Raw genomic sequence first — 13,350 nt, forward strand, 5'->3', positions numbered from 1 at the left:
GAGTCAGTGAGAGATAGGAGTGGAGAAGGAGCTCTAAACATTTTAGCCTGGAGGCTGGACCAGAGGAGGGATATCCCTGACTTTGTGCCTTTTTCAAGCTTTTTTTTTTTTTTTTACTGTGTGTGTGTGTTCGGAGCTGTGCCCTGTGGTTCCTCTGTGGACGTGGGAGGTACTAGCAGGAATGATGCAAAGTTAGACAAATCAGAGGCAGGGGTAGGGGTGTACAGACCGAGGAAGACAGAGTGAGAGGGAAAAAGCCAAACTGCTCTGGAGGGAAAGGAACCATGCAAGTGGATGCTGTCTTCTGTGGGGTCAGGTTTCGCAAAATGAGGAACTACTCCAAGAGCACTTCATCAGGGCTCACCCAGCTCAGAGAGGTAAAGTGCCCCAGTGTTTGATTTGTGTGTTCCTGTTTTCTTTCCATTTCCCCCAAAACAAATCAAGTGCAGCCTTTTCCTATACTGCCTCTTGGATGCATTAATATACAATTAATGGCAATCAATCAAGCTTTCTCACGTCTCTGCACTCTAAATGCTCAAGCTTGTGCATGATTTAGTCCACATGCGAGGGCATTGGTTATTTAAACCTATATGAATGTTTGATGTCAGGATGTGTTTATTTGGGCTGTATTTCAGTTAAAGTATGCAGAGTTGCGCTCAAGCGGTCACTCACAAACTCTCTGATCCAAGTCCATTACAGCTGCAACTCAGAGAGGCTCCTCTGTGCCACACATATCATTTATTAAATGAAATCAATGCGTAATTAGATCATCTGGAAACAAATTGGATCGCGGTGAGAGCGCACGCTACAGCCATCACATTCCAAACTGGCTTGTTGAGTACGGGGAGAGAGGATAAGTGAGATGAGCATTCTTCCCGGTGAACAAAGGCACCTCTTCATGCATTGCCTGTATTGTTGTAAGGAGGCAGGCAGGGGTGGAAAGCTCTCCATGGTATTACAGAGGAGTTCAGCTCCAGGTAGTTTCAAAAAGTCAGGCGTACTGAGGCTGTACAGGTTTTAAATGTATTTTTAGCTGAAGCTTATAGAGATCTCCATAGTTTTATAAATGAGAAAGTAGACGGCTGTGATTGGAAATATGAGAGTGATTAAGTGTGCGGTCTTCGCACAAGTTAAGTTACTAATTTTGTCATTTAACTCGCTAACTTAGTCTTAATGAATATCTATCTATTTATAACAGAGACAGAGTTGGTCACACTGTTAGCTTGCCAAGTGATTCTAGGAAACAGCAGTTAAAAACACACCAGCAATTACCCTTCGTTACCAAAACCGCCGCCAAAATTTAAAGTGGCCAGTCTGATAAATTGCTGTTTAAATGTAGTTTAGTGGGGGAAAAAAAGGTAATATCGGTGCGAGTAGATATAAAAGCACAATGTTTAATAGTCAGAAACCCAACAACATGTGGCATTTTCATTACACACAAATCTAATTTTGTTTATTTCTCAGAAGCCTAACAGCCTACCAGACATCTTGACTGCATTTCCTACTTCATAAAACATTTAGGAAGATTTGTTTGGCAATAATGCGAAATTTGCAATACCAGTTTGTTCTTTTCTTAGTCACTGTATTTTACCTTTCCATCAACAAGTGTGGATTTGTGGGATTGTGGACAAAGGTCAAAGGAAAATCAATGGTGTTTAGGGTTAGGGTTAGGGTTTGGGTTAGGGTTAGGGTTTGGGTTAGGGTTAGGGTTAGCTAGTTTCTGAGGTCAGATGTCATCCCTTAACCTGTGGTGTAGTCTGATGTAGCCAGACCCAATTCTTATGAGAAAACGAGTCTTTTAGGACGCCATTCGGATTTCATTATTATTTCAACCAATACAAAAAAACAATGACTACTGTCTTCAGTTAGATGGTCCTGAAACAGATCAGTGCCATTTCGTTGTAAACATATTCAACTCCATGGTGCTGTAATGACATGTATGACTACACCACTGCTGATCTTCTGTCCATTACAGATGAAATCTTGTACAAACGATTTGATTAACCCTGCAGAATCAGTTCCCAAGGGCGTGATTCCAGACAAACGTTCCTAGGGGGGTCTAGATCTCCATAAGACACCTTTACGTTCGATATGCTCTCGTATGTTCTCGTATCATATCACAGTGCTGCAGGAATGTCTGCTATGTCCCATAAGCAGTGACCCATAACAGATGGTTATCAGTCGGCCAACGTAGACCTTTTCATTGGCTTCCTCGGGCCTTTTACAGTACTTCTACCTGCTGGGCAATCATTAAAACCGAAAAACTGAATCCATGCAACATGCAGCACTGGAACATTTGAACTCGTATACTAGACCACAGTAGCAGCTGAGGTGTTCTAACTCTCTGTGCTTTATGTTCATATTGGGATACACGAGCAGCTTAAGCAGGTCAGTGGGAGTTTTAGTGAGCACAAATCAACATTCCTCCTCTCTGTCTCCTGTTTCGGTCTGTCATGGCGTTCTATTTACTTAACTGGGTAAGGCTGAGAGTATATTCAATTGGGACTGGCTGACTCTCTGGCGCTGTGGAGAGAAGGTTTATAGAGTTGGAGATAAAAAGACAGGGACTGTCTGTCTGCTAGTCAGCAAGGTTATAATAAGTGGGTTGCAATCTTGTCATGTGGAACCATTGTGTGTGGTGTGTGTGTGTGTGTTTGTCTGCGTCTGGCACTGGTGTTACTATCATAGTGGTCTGGCAGATTGGGTCAGTTGTTTACATTCAGAGTCAGGGTCAGAGGCCAGTAGCCTGCATAACTGCTGTGCAAAGACAACGTGCACCGTAGTGGAAAAGCTGTGACTCTGTGTTCATCACATATGGAATATTCACTCGCTCAGCTCCCTCTCTGCGGATCGTTTTCCTGTCAGACACACACTCATTCATTCTCCGGACATTTTCTCCGGTTAACTCATGTCGAATGACTAATTTTCTTTCTTTTCTTCTTTCTTTCCTTTCTGATCTTCACGCCAAAACACGGCCACGCTCAAAATCACTCACTCAGTGTTACGTGTTCACCGCCTGTGACTCACGACGCATCCACCAACGTAAACACACTCTGACATATCAACACATTTAACACGCTATGTTTTACAGCTACTCAGTGGAGGTGGTTTAATTGGTTTGCACGCTTTATGTGGAGATAGAAAAAAAAATACTTACGAAAACTCACACACCAGATGTTCTGTATCGTGACAAGTCTGTCATCTCACACAACTGAATCAGCTTGTTAGTTTTTTTTTCTTGGATGAACACTGAAGTGGAGAAATGAGTTTTGATTTATTGGTATGAGTCACCAACAGTACAAATTCATCCAGGAAAGCAGTGTTTAGCTTCACGCTGACGCTACGGTCTCAATTTACATGAGATTTAACCATTACATGTCTAGTTTACATGCAGATTTTTTATTTTTTTTACAAACTTGTTACATTTACAGCCCATGTGTCTATTCTGTGTTCTGTAGTTTTGGTGGATTGACAATACGCATAAATTGTACGTGCACACTTGCAAGTCCATGTCCGCGCATACGTGTGTAATTGTGCGTGCGTGCGTTAGCAGTTCCAGGCAATGACATCTGTCTCCTCTTTTGTTTTCTGCTCAGAAAAGTGACAGCAGGGTTTGAGGAGGTTACAACCCGTCCACCCCTCCTCTCATAGGAGCAGGCTTTTGACAGGCGCTCCGCGGGGCGGCATGCGACTTGAAGCCCCCGCTGGGCCGATGTCCTGCCGTCCCAGAGCTGCTGTTGTTACCAAAGTGACATACACGAAAAGAATGTGTCCTGCGGTGATGGTCAAAGAATCTCTCTTGTTTCCAAGTTATGGTGGCGGGTATTGTCTGTGATGTTGCTAGATGGCCAATGGGTTTAGTCGTGATCAAAAACATGCCTGACCCCCCCACCCCCCACCAGCCCCTCTGCTCATCGTAATGCATACCATCTTAGACACCCCGTCCTCATAAGAGCCAAACCAACACACACACACACACACACACATACGTTGCATGCATGGATAATGCATGCCATCACACTGGATATTGGAGTCATTTATCCATTTGGCAGCTGGCCATGTACTTTTCATTATGCACCCTTAACCCAGACGCACAAATATATGCACGTAGCCGCAGCCTGTCGCTTGCAAGCTGTTGCTTTGTTGGGCTTTTGCGCTGCTAAGTGTGCTACAAAAGAAAGAAATTGGGCCATGGCTCGAGGAAAAATGGTCACCCCGACTCTAATTGGGACATTTAACAAGACATGCTGGCAGGCCCGGTCCTCTGTCCCACTGCGTTGTTTACACAGACTACAGTACAGATTGTGTATCTGTTGCGGGGTGCACTCCAGAGAGGCCGACACAGGCAGCGGCAGCGGCGCTCTGGCGACAGGGTGTTAGATGTGGGCTCGGGGAATGCTCATGGGTAACCAGCGCTGATGAGCACCAGACCCCCAGTGTTGCCAGCTAAGTGTGGCTTCGCAGCCCGTGCCCACTGGCAACGTGCGGTGGAGCCCCGAACATGTACACACACACACACACGCCGCAAGACACACAAACACGGGCAGGAAAACAGGCGCAGGCTGAGTCAGACACAGAAACAGAAATATGGACATGAACATCTACAGACGCATGAACACAAACACATGTCCGCACACATCTGATGTGCTGTACGTGCACGTGAACATGCAATTTTACTATTTACTTTCTTGGAAAAAAAAGGAGCTTGTAGATGGAACGGGAATGTGTCCATCTGGGTTCAAAGTGCACTTCTAATGTGGCTGCATAGCTCAGGTTGCCACGTTAAGATGAGCATTCCAAGTAAAATAGGAAAAAGCTCACTGCGTAACTTGGGTTTAGTGCAGCATGTGTGTGTGTGTGTGTGTGTGCGCGCGCGCGTGCGTGTTATATTTTCTACGAAAAACCCATGACAGCAATAACCGAATCACTCGAAGAGTCCCGGGCTTCTTCTCCCCCCTTCCTCTCGCACAAATGGCTGAGAATGAGAAGAATGTTGTTTACCTGTCAATTTAGGGATGTGCTCTGCAATGACAATTAAAACAATACTTTATCTTGAGGTTCTTCCGAGTCTAACAACTTAATGAGTAGATGCTCCAGACGCGCTGCAGACACCGAGGAGATTTGATCATGGCAAATACTATCTAAATGCTGCCTTGTTAGTCTCTAGAGCTGTGAAAATAGCAGTTTTCTCTTTGTCTGTCTCTGGTTTAATTACGGTTTTGATCATGTGATGTTACTTCTGGGTTGTGTTAAATTGTACCTATCAGCCTTGTGTGCTGCTAAAATGTAAATGATGCACTTTTGCACCTACATTGTTTCTCCTTGTTATATTTTTCTGCGTTTCTGATAATGCTAGCGTAACGCGCTATTAGCATCTTAACAGAACAACACACATACATTTATTACGACAAGTTACATCGACATCAACAAAGAAGAGTTTGTTAGCTGCTTAAAAATTAAAACTACAAACGCTATTTTCCGTGTGTTGAGCACAATTTGTCCTGAGGTTCGTGTGGAGATGACCACAGAAACGCACGTCTTTACATCGGTTTGGTTTGGCTTCCTCCAGTGGTGCTAAACACCCCCTCTCCGTTTCACTCGCTTTCTTTTTTTTTCTTTTTTTTTTTTTTCATCCGCTGCCGGTCTTGGCCCCGGCTCACAGTTGTCGGTCAAGGGGTGTGTGGAGGTCAAAAACGTCGGCTCTGGCTCTGGAGTTTACACTCCGGAAGAGCACTTTCCCAAGCTCTCGCCTCGTTCGGCTCCCCCGGGGATTGGCGGGTGAATTATAAAAATCTGTTTTCTGTGCCGGCATGCAGGGGAGCAGGGATGGGACGGGGGGGGGGGGGCTCTGGTGGGAATTCTCAAGTGGAACCCTTAAAATATGAAACCGGGGTGGAAAAAAAAAAAACAGGAAGGAGAGAGAAGGAGAGGAGAGGATTTTTTGACACTGGAGCTCAGCTCTGAGGCTGCGGCTTGGAGGAGAAATTTGATCTGGGGCCCAGAAAATAATGTTAGTGTGCTGAAGAAGCCAGGTTATTGTTGAAAGAATGGGTCCTCTCGCTGCAGCGCGTTCACTGTGGTTGAGCCTGTTTCAGAGAGGAAAGGTTTAACAATTAGGCTTCGAAATCCAACATTATGTGTCAGCAGAATATAATATCAGATAGCTGTAAATACTGTTCGCTATCGGGAGTCTTTTTTCCATGTGTATAAAATGACACTTCCTCATGTGTCTGCTGTAACGTCCAGGCCTTTTGGGTGTTTTTATAACAGCAGAGACAGGTATTGTCTCAGGTGAAAGACATGCCATGACCGCCTCCTACGTTTTAAGACCCTGCGAAACAGACAGAAGAAGGTGTGTGTCTATCAGCTGGCATGTTTCCCGTGGATATTAATAAATTCCTTCATTCATTGAAATTCATCACGGCCTGCCAAATTCCAAGGCTTTTTTTTTGCCAGGAAGAGCTCCGTAGCTTTTTTTGTCTGACAAGCTTTCCTGTCAGTGGCCTTACTTACTCTGTCAGCGATGATTTATACTTGCTGCAACCACCAAGCACTCGAAGCACAGGTGCAGACCAAGGCCTCGTTTCGTTGGGATGAGCCCGCACTGTTTACTGAGCGGCCTTTCGTAAGGGAAAGCGGCCGAATACGAAACTGTTTTTAAAATCCAGCATAGCTTGGATTGTTCGCTGAATGTAATATGAAAAAAATAAATAAAAATGCACAGCACACATAGAGCAACAAGATTTAGTCTATATCTACGTGAGGCCGTGCTTTGACAGAATGTTGCGTGTGGCAGTCGATCCAAGTGAGATGTGGAGATATTTCACTTGACAAGTCAGAACTTTGATCTGCTGGCTGCGCTGGAGGAAAAGTCAGGAGAGCATGAAAGTCATATAGCCTCGAGGAAGATGCTTATCTGCAGGAATGTTTTAGCCATCTATCCAAAAGCTGCAGAGACATTTCTGTCTGGACCAAAGTGGTGGAGACGCGCTGGAGCGACCGAGCATGTGACCATCTGAGCAGCTGCCTGTCGGCGTTTCTGTGCCTCGCACCGCGCTCCGACCGTTCTTAAAAAGATTACAAACAGCTGTTTGACATCTGGTCGGTCACCGTGCGGCAAATCGACTTTTCGGATAGTTGTGAAAATTGTCTCTCTCTGATTGCACCACGAAATAAATAGTGCCTTCGAATTCTGCTGGAAGCTCCAATGCGCCGCATTGTTGAAGTGTGCTGAGAACTCCAGTAACACTAAATTCTCGGAGGTTGGCCGGAGCAGTGGCGTCTCAGCTGTTAAGGCACCCGGTGTGTTGTTTTTGGTTTTTGACAGAGGCAGTGCGAGATGGGGTGCAAAGTGAGAGCTGTTTAAAATGGGCCTTGGGATGAGTTGGCATGGCCCTTGGTCTGCGGAGCCAACGGAGTAATTGGGAGCAGACCCGGGGATGAGACAGGAGCTCTGCTGATGGGAGCGCTCCTTCTGTGGGGGAGGAGGGACTGACATGTCTGTAGGAGAGTGCGGGGAGGTGGGGGGGGGGGGCTTGGACGACAGATGCTCCACCTCTGCACGCAGGAGAAACATGACACCCTTTCCCAGATGGGGGGACAGAGAGAGAGAGATTTGTTTTCTCTGCTTCCAAGACAGATTGATCCTCCTTCACTTTTCTTCTCATCGGGGATGATCTCGCCTCTTTGTGTGTCACCGAAGATTCCTTTCACTTCTTAGAGTCAGTTCAAACCTATTTGCGTCAAACTGTCCCCCCGAACGTTACTTCTTAGACGGGCCTGCCACAGTCGTGTCTCTAACCTGCAAGGTGGAATGTGTATTGCAAACCACAAACTCCAAAGGGAAGGGAGGCCTCCCCCATTAAAAGCCTGTGGTTAAACCGTTAAGCAGTGGTCATTTGTAAACTCGTGACAGGTGGAGCGAGTGAGAAGGTCTTTCCGAAGAACTCTGCTGAGCCCGTCTAAGTTTTTCCTTCCGTTTGCTGCCTGTTTGACCTGGCGGTAGTCAAAGCGGTCAAATTCATCAGCAGCAAACGGACTGTACAGGATGAATCCGTGAGCTAGAAAACTCTCTGCACAAAAACCAGGAGGTCAGTCTTTCTTCCACTTCCTGCGAGACACATCACGCTTCCTCTTTGCTTCTGTGCCCGTAGACAAACAAGCGAGTAGCTACTCATTTCACGTTTAAGAAGCCCTCTAAATGGCGTAGCATCATGTCATATGGTTGTGCCTGTGCGCCGTAATTACATCCATAGCGGCTTTCTTGGTGACCCCAGCCGTAATTAACATTTGTTTATACATTTTCTGAGGGAATATTTTGGCCCATGCTTCCAGCTCCCAGCGGGATTGACTGTAGACACCCGGGCCGTCAGGAGTCTCTGTTATAGACCACAATAACAAGAAATGCTATATGTGTGGCATTAGAAGTACAACAATGGATACTTGTTATATTTAGAGTGGATTGATACGTAACAAAAAAAAAAAAAAAAAACCTGCGGGGAGAAATTAATTGTTTGTGGTATCCCCCTTCAGTTCCTGTCTGGCTCTGTGGCTAACCCAGTTTCAATGCTGTCTCACGTCCATCCTTTTCTTACAATGAAGCGAGAGGGGAGGGTGGGAGGAGGTGGAGGGACGAGGGGACACGGTGCAGCAAGGAGAGGGGGGGGGGTTGTTTGTGTGTCTGGACCGCACATTGGGCAGTCAGGTGGCTTGTACATCCACGGTGTGCGCGTGTGTGTTCGGTGCAGCTTCCCAGCTTGTAACACGCTTTCTGTCTGACAGTTGCGTGGACACACACACACACTTACATGCAGTCGTAGAGCTGGCCTGCTTGGCTCGGGTCCAAGGCCTTGCTATGAAATCAGCTTGGGAAAGCAGCGGGGGCCCTGAACAGGACACAAAGACAGAAACAGAGAGAGAGAGGGAGACTGCAGAGCCTCGATAAAATTCCCTTCGTTATTTGCCCCGACCCTCTCCTCCTGTTCCTTCTCTGTATGTTCTTCCCTTCACCACCGAACCTTCCTTTCCTACTTCTTCAGGAACCAGAAGAGATAACCTTTCCAACGCCTACCAGGTCAAGGACACAAGTCAGTCTTTGTGAAATCCTCATATGACTCAAACTTAGTAATGTGCTTGAAACTGATTACACGAGCAGCCTACTCCATTGGTCCTCCTTCCTTCTTTCCTTCCTTCCTTCCTGTCCTTCACCCATCACACTTTTCTCCAAGACTTCAAGACTAAGCGAGAACGAAAGGGAGCGAACGAAAGGAAGAAATGAAAGAGAGAGAAGGACGGAGAGGGAGAAAAGCAGCCAAGTTTGTCGTTCCAGAGAGAGCTGGCTAAATGTTCAGTGGTGTGTTAAATTGATTGCAGGCGAGCCTTTGGCACATGCTACACCCAACCGCATCTCGTAGGGGAAGGGGTCCTCGAGCAAGCCTGGGTTCAGAAAGAGCAGAAAATAATTTCGAGCTATCGTGTTCTTTCCTCTGCGAGTCGGTTTTTGCAGAAAACCTATTCACGAGGACAGCAAGATTGTTTTCAGGGACTTCCACTTTTTAGGTCCTGTATTTTGCGCACGTCCGAGCCCTAATTGCTGCGAAATGCTGAATGCGCCGAGCGACTGTGGCCTTTTTAGGCATCTAAAACCGATACCGAAAAAGCCAGCAGTTTTTGGGAAGAACAAGCGACGGACGATGATGTCATGGTGTTAGCTGTTCCTGCAGGGCCGGACAGAGGGGTGGAGAGGAGGATGAAATCTTTATGAGAAGCAGCTGTAGGGGAGAAGCACTCCGACAAGAGTCCGGAGTGCTATAAGAGCAGCAGCTCGCTGACAGTGACCCAAAGCTCTGATAAGCTCAGCGCCACCTGTGTATACCGCGATAAAGTTAATTCCCCCAGCAAAACGTTGTTGCATTATCACTAAACCTTAACGGCTGAGATATTTTCTTGTGCATAACAAGCTGAGCAGAGTGTTGCATGGTTTTACAATTCATCACCGGTGATGGAATTCTCTTAACTACTGATAACTGAAGGCTGTTGCCTGACTTCACTCTGACACAGCTCATTGTGGGAAATTTGCTGTGTGGATACGTATGTGTCACCACGTTGTCAGTGAATAAGTCCAGAGAGATTCTACCTCCAGTCCAGAGCGAGAAAACCCAGCCAGGCTGAGGTCTAATCTACGAAAAGCTTGCGAGTGTATCTCGCTGATTAGTTTGTGCGTCTCGCTAAGCATATACAGTAGTACGCCAATATTTTAAAATATGCCAATCTCAAAGCTGGAGTTATGCTTCTGCATCAGTTACTTGTCAAGCCTATGTCTCAGCCTACATGTGGTCTCCACGGCTCTGTGAGCATTTATAGTTTCGTTGGTATTGTTCTTTCTCTAAAGTACAATGGCGGCCAAACAATTGGAATTGGAACGGAACAGCTCATGTTGCAGTTTGAGCAAACGCTGAACAACACAGAAAGGAAAAGATGTTTGAGTGCAGGGTGTGGAGGAGGAAGAAGGACGGTGAATGTTGTGCTTGTACAGCAACTGAGAGATGTAGACGAGGAAGCACATTTCAGACCAGTTACATTTGTTTCGGTTGTAGTTACGTTTGTGGAAAGCAAAGCTACAGCGCTGGAGCTGTGCTGCAGGTACTTGAAGCACAGAATTGCTTGTCTAGCTAAAGTCACTAGTACTGTGAACCAATGGGGAGAGAATAGAGAAAGTTCCTTGAAAAGAGGCATTAAGTGAAACTAACTATGATCCCAAACTGTATCGCTTTCTAGAATGAAAGGAGAATAGTCAACTATTTACAATTATTTGTTACACTGGGGGGATTCTGGGACTATCTGCTAGTAGCGTTGGCAGTCATCTGTGGCCTAACAGTTCAAATCGAATGCTGGAATGCAACATCCCAATAGAGAGACTAGAAATCCAGTTGCCAAAAATATTAATAAATGACAAATTCTCAAACAAGTCATTTCTTGATTTCAGCTCTTAAGTTCTCTACTTTAGTCTTACTGCTTGGCTGTTAAATGGTGATGTGTTGTCCACAGCTGGGACACAGCTCCACTGCCGCTACTATGCTTCACCTAAGGTTCCTGTGAGATGAAGAAAGATTCGGGAACTTCCTCCTCTGTACATGTCTACGGCTTGGGGCAACTTGTAACTTTCCGTCACCAACTTTTACACTCCCTTCAGACGGCAACCGGCAAGGTGTGTCAGGGTGATTGAGAGTGCACACAACTATTTGACCCTTGACAGGGACAAACACCTTAAAGACGCTTGTATTTCAACGTGGCAAGGCAGGCATGTAGGGTTACAAGTAACCATTAGGCTGAAGTAAACATCACCCTTCTCTCAGTGGTCTTTTTGAGCATATTTGGAACTGAAAAGGTATGATCTTCTATAATATCAGAGCATACATTCATGCTCACACAGCATGCCCTTGCTACCTCGGTTGCACTAAAAATAGAAAAGGTGTCTCATATTTTTCATCATTACATAGCTTTGTCTCTGTCTTAGCTCTCTTTCTCCACTTCCCATTTTACATTTTCAGAGTGGGTGGTGGTGTTCAGTGTCTGTTGCACTATTTACTACAGCAGCTAAACACCATGCTTCAACCATTAGACTGAAGTAAACAACACCCTCCTCTCAGTGCTGTGCTGTATGTGAGGGCGTGTTTATGGGAATCTGTCCATGTCCAGATACTCCAGTGTCCATCCGTTGATAGACATCTCCTGCAGGCTTTGTTATGCAACTGATGCTCCGCGCTGATGCCCAGTCTCTGACCCCAGTTGCTGTTATCTCTGCGTAGTGAAGTCGTTAAGGTAATCAGCGAGTGCCAATCCGTTTTCACAGAGGCTGGTGCCAGGGGAGTTCCCTTTAGTTAATGGGTTTTATCTCAAGGACTGTAAATACGATGCGTTTGTGTTTAATGTAAACATATCTGAATAAACTACTAGAAACCTTGAAATCAGTTTCATTCCAAGAACTTTTTCCCTGCGCTCATCCACCCAGCTGCTTGTGGACAATACCGCTTCCATTTCCTGTGCCGCGGCGTGTACGGCCTGTTGCACCTCACAGGACAGGCTGAAGGGGGGCGGGGCAGGTGGAGGTCTTTCGGGTCACATTTTCCCGTGATGTTTTTATTGGCCCCAGCAGATGGCCTCCCTCAGCCTCCGCATTGTTACGATGACCATCTTGCACTGGGGGTCAGTGTTAACAATAGTCGCTAATGGCTGGAGGACACAAAAGCCTTTGCTCGCTCCTGAAAAGAGTTTCCTCAGTAACTGCTCACTGTAAAACTAGCAATGCTGTCAAATGTGCTGCTTTTACAAGATGCGAAAACACCACTGCTTGTCAGGTTGAGGCAAGTGCTGGGAAGCGCTGTCGTCCATGTGTGAGTCAAGTTTGATATATTTCCAAGCCCAAGCCCCGAAAGTCAGAATTGTGTGAAAATACCAAATTACCTTTTAAGGCACTAGAATCTCTGCTGAGAAACACGTTCTGTTTTAGCCTTGGGGCTCCAAACAATGAAGTGGGACAGCCTAAAAGCCTGCACTATTTTCACAGTGCAACAGTATACTTATATTATTCTTTGCAATATCCACTTTCCTCTTTAGTTTTGACAACCCCTGTCTCCCAAACCCCCCTCCTCTCTGCAACGCTCCCTTCCTTGATACCCCCCCCCCCCTCCATATTTTTTCTCTCCTTGTGACAACCTTCCCAACTTAGAAAAAAAATAAACCACAGACGTTTTATGCTTTAATTATGGTAAAACTCGTAGACTCTATACATTCTTTGCCACCCCCTACCCCACCCTATTTCCATGCAGGATTTCTGTTCTTCATTTTTGTGTTAGGTTAGGGTTAGGAGAAAATCGCCAGGAGGGGGAGGAAGGGGAAAAAAAAATCAGTTGATGTTTCCCCTCAAACATCTGAGCCCTGCTCAGCTCACAGCTGAAAATAATTTAGACCTACAGGCCAGTGGATGGCTGACGCAAACCTTCCTCCTCCTCCTACTCCTCTTTCTTTCTCTTTCTTTCTCTTCTCCCTGGGGGGCTAGGCCTTGGACCGATGGGGGGGCTAAAGACAAAGAAATGAATGGCTCGGGCGGTAAAAATGCTAAAAATACGACATATAGATCTGGCCTGCTTCTTATCAGAAGAGACCGCAACCTTTTCTTAGCGTCCATTTGCTCTTTTATTTAGGACAAGAAGCACATACTGGGCTCAGTCATTCCAAAACATTGGACCCAAAGGGCCAATTATGTTATTAACTCAGGGAAGACTTCATTTGTTTAGCTTTTTTTTAAATAATCGCGGCCTATTTTTTCTGCCTCATTGCCAGTTGGGACAA

The 13,350-nt window shown here is 45.9% G+C and overlaps 1 protein-coding gene across 1 annotated transcript in view; it reads left to right on the forward strand.

The window, feature by feature from the left end:
• si:dkey-82f1.1 (DENN domain-containing protein 2A) overlaps positions 1–13,350 on the forward strand; it is a 29,666-nt gene continuing 16,316 nt past the window's right edge. Inside the window, exon 1 of the mRNA XM_047597060.1 lies at positions 1–377. The gene's annotated coding sequence lies outside the window, so the exon portion shown is untranslated. The remainder of the gene's footprint in view (positions 378–13,350) is intronic.

The sequence above is a fragment of the Mugil cephalus genome, chromosome 10, assembly GCF_022458985.1.
Source record: "Mugil cephalus isolate CIBA_MC_2020 chromosome 10, CIBA_Mcephalus_1.1, whole genome shotgun sequence".
Taxonomy (NCBI): domain Eukaryota; kingdom Metazoa; phylum Chordata; class Actinopteri; order Mugiliformes; family Mugilidae; genus Mugil; species Mugil cephalus.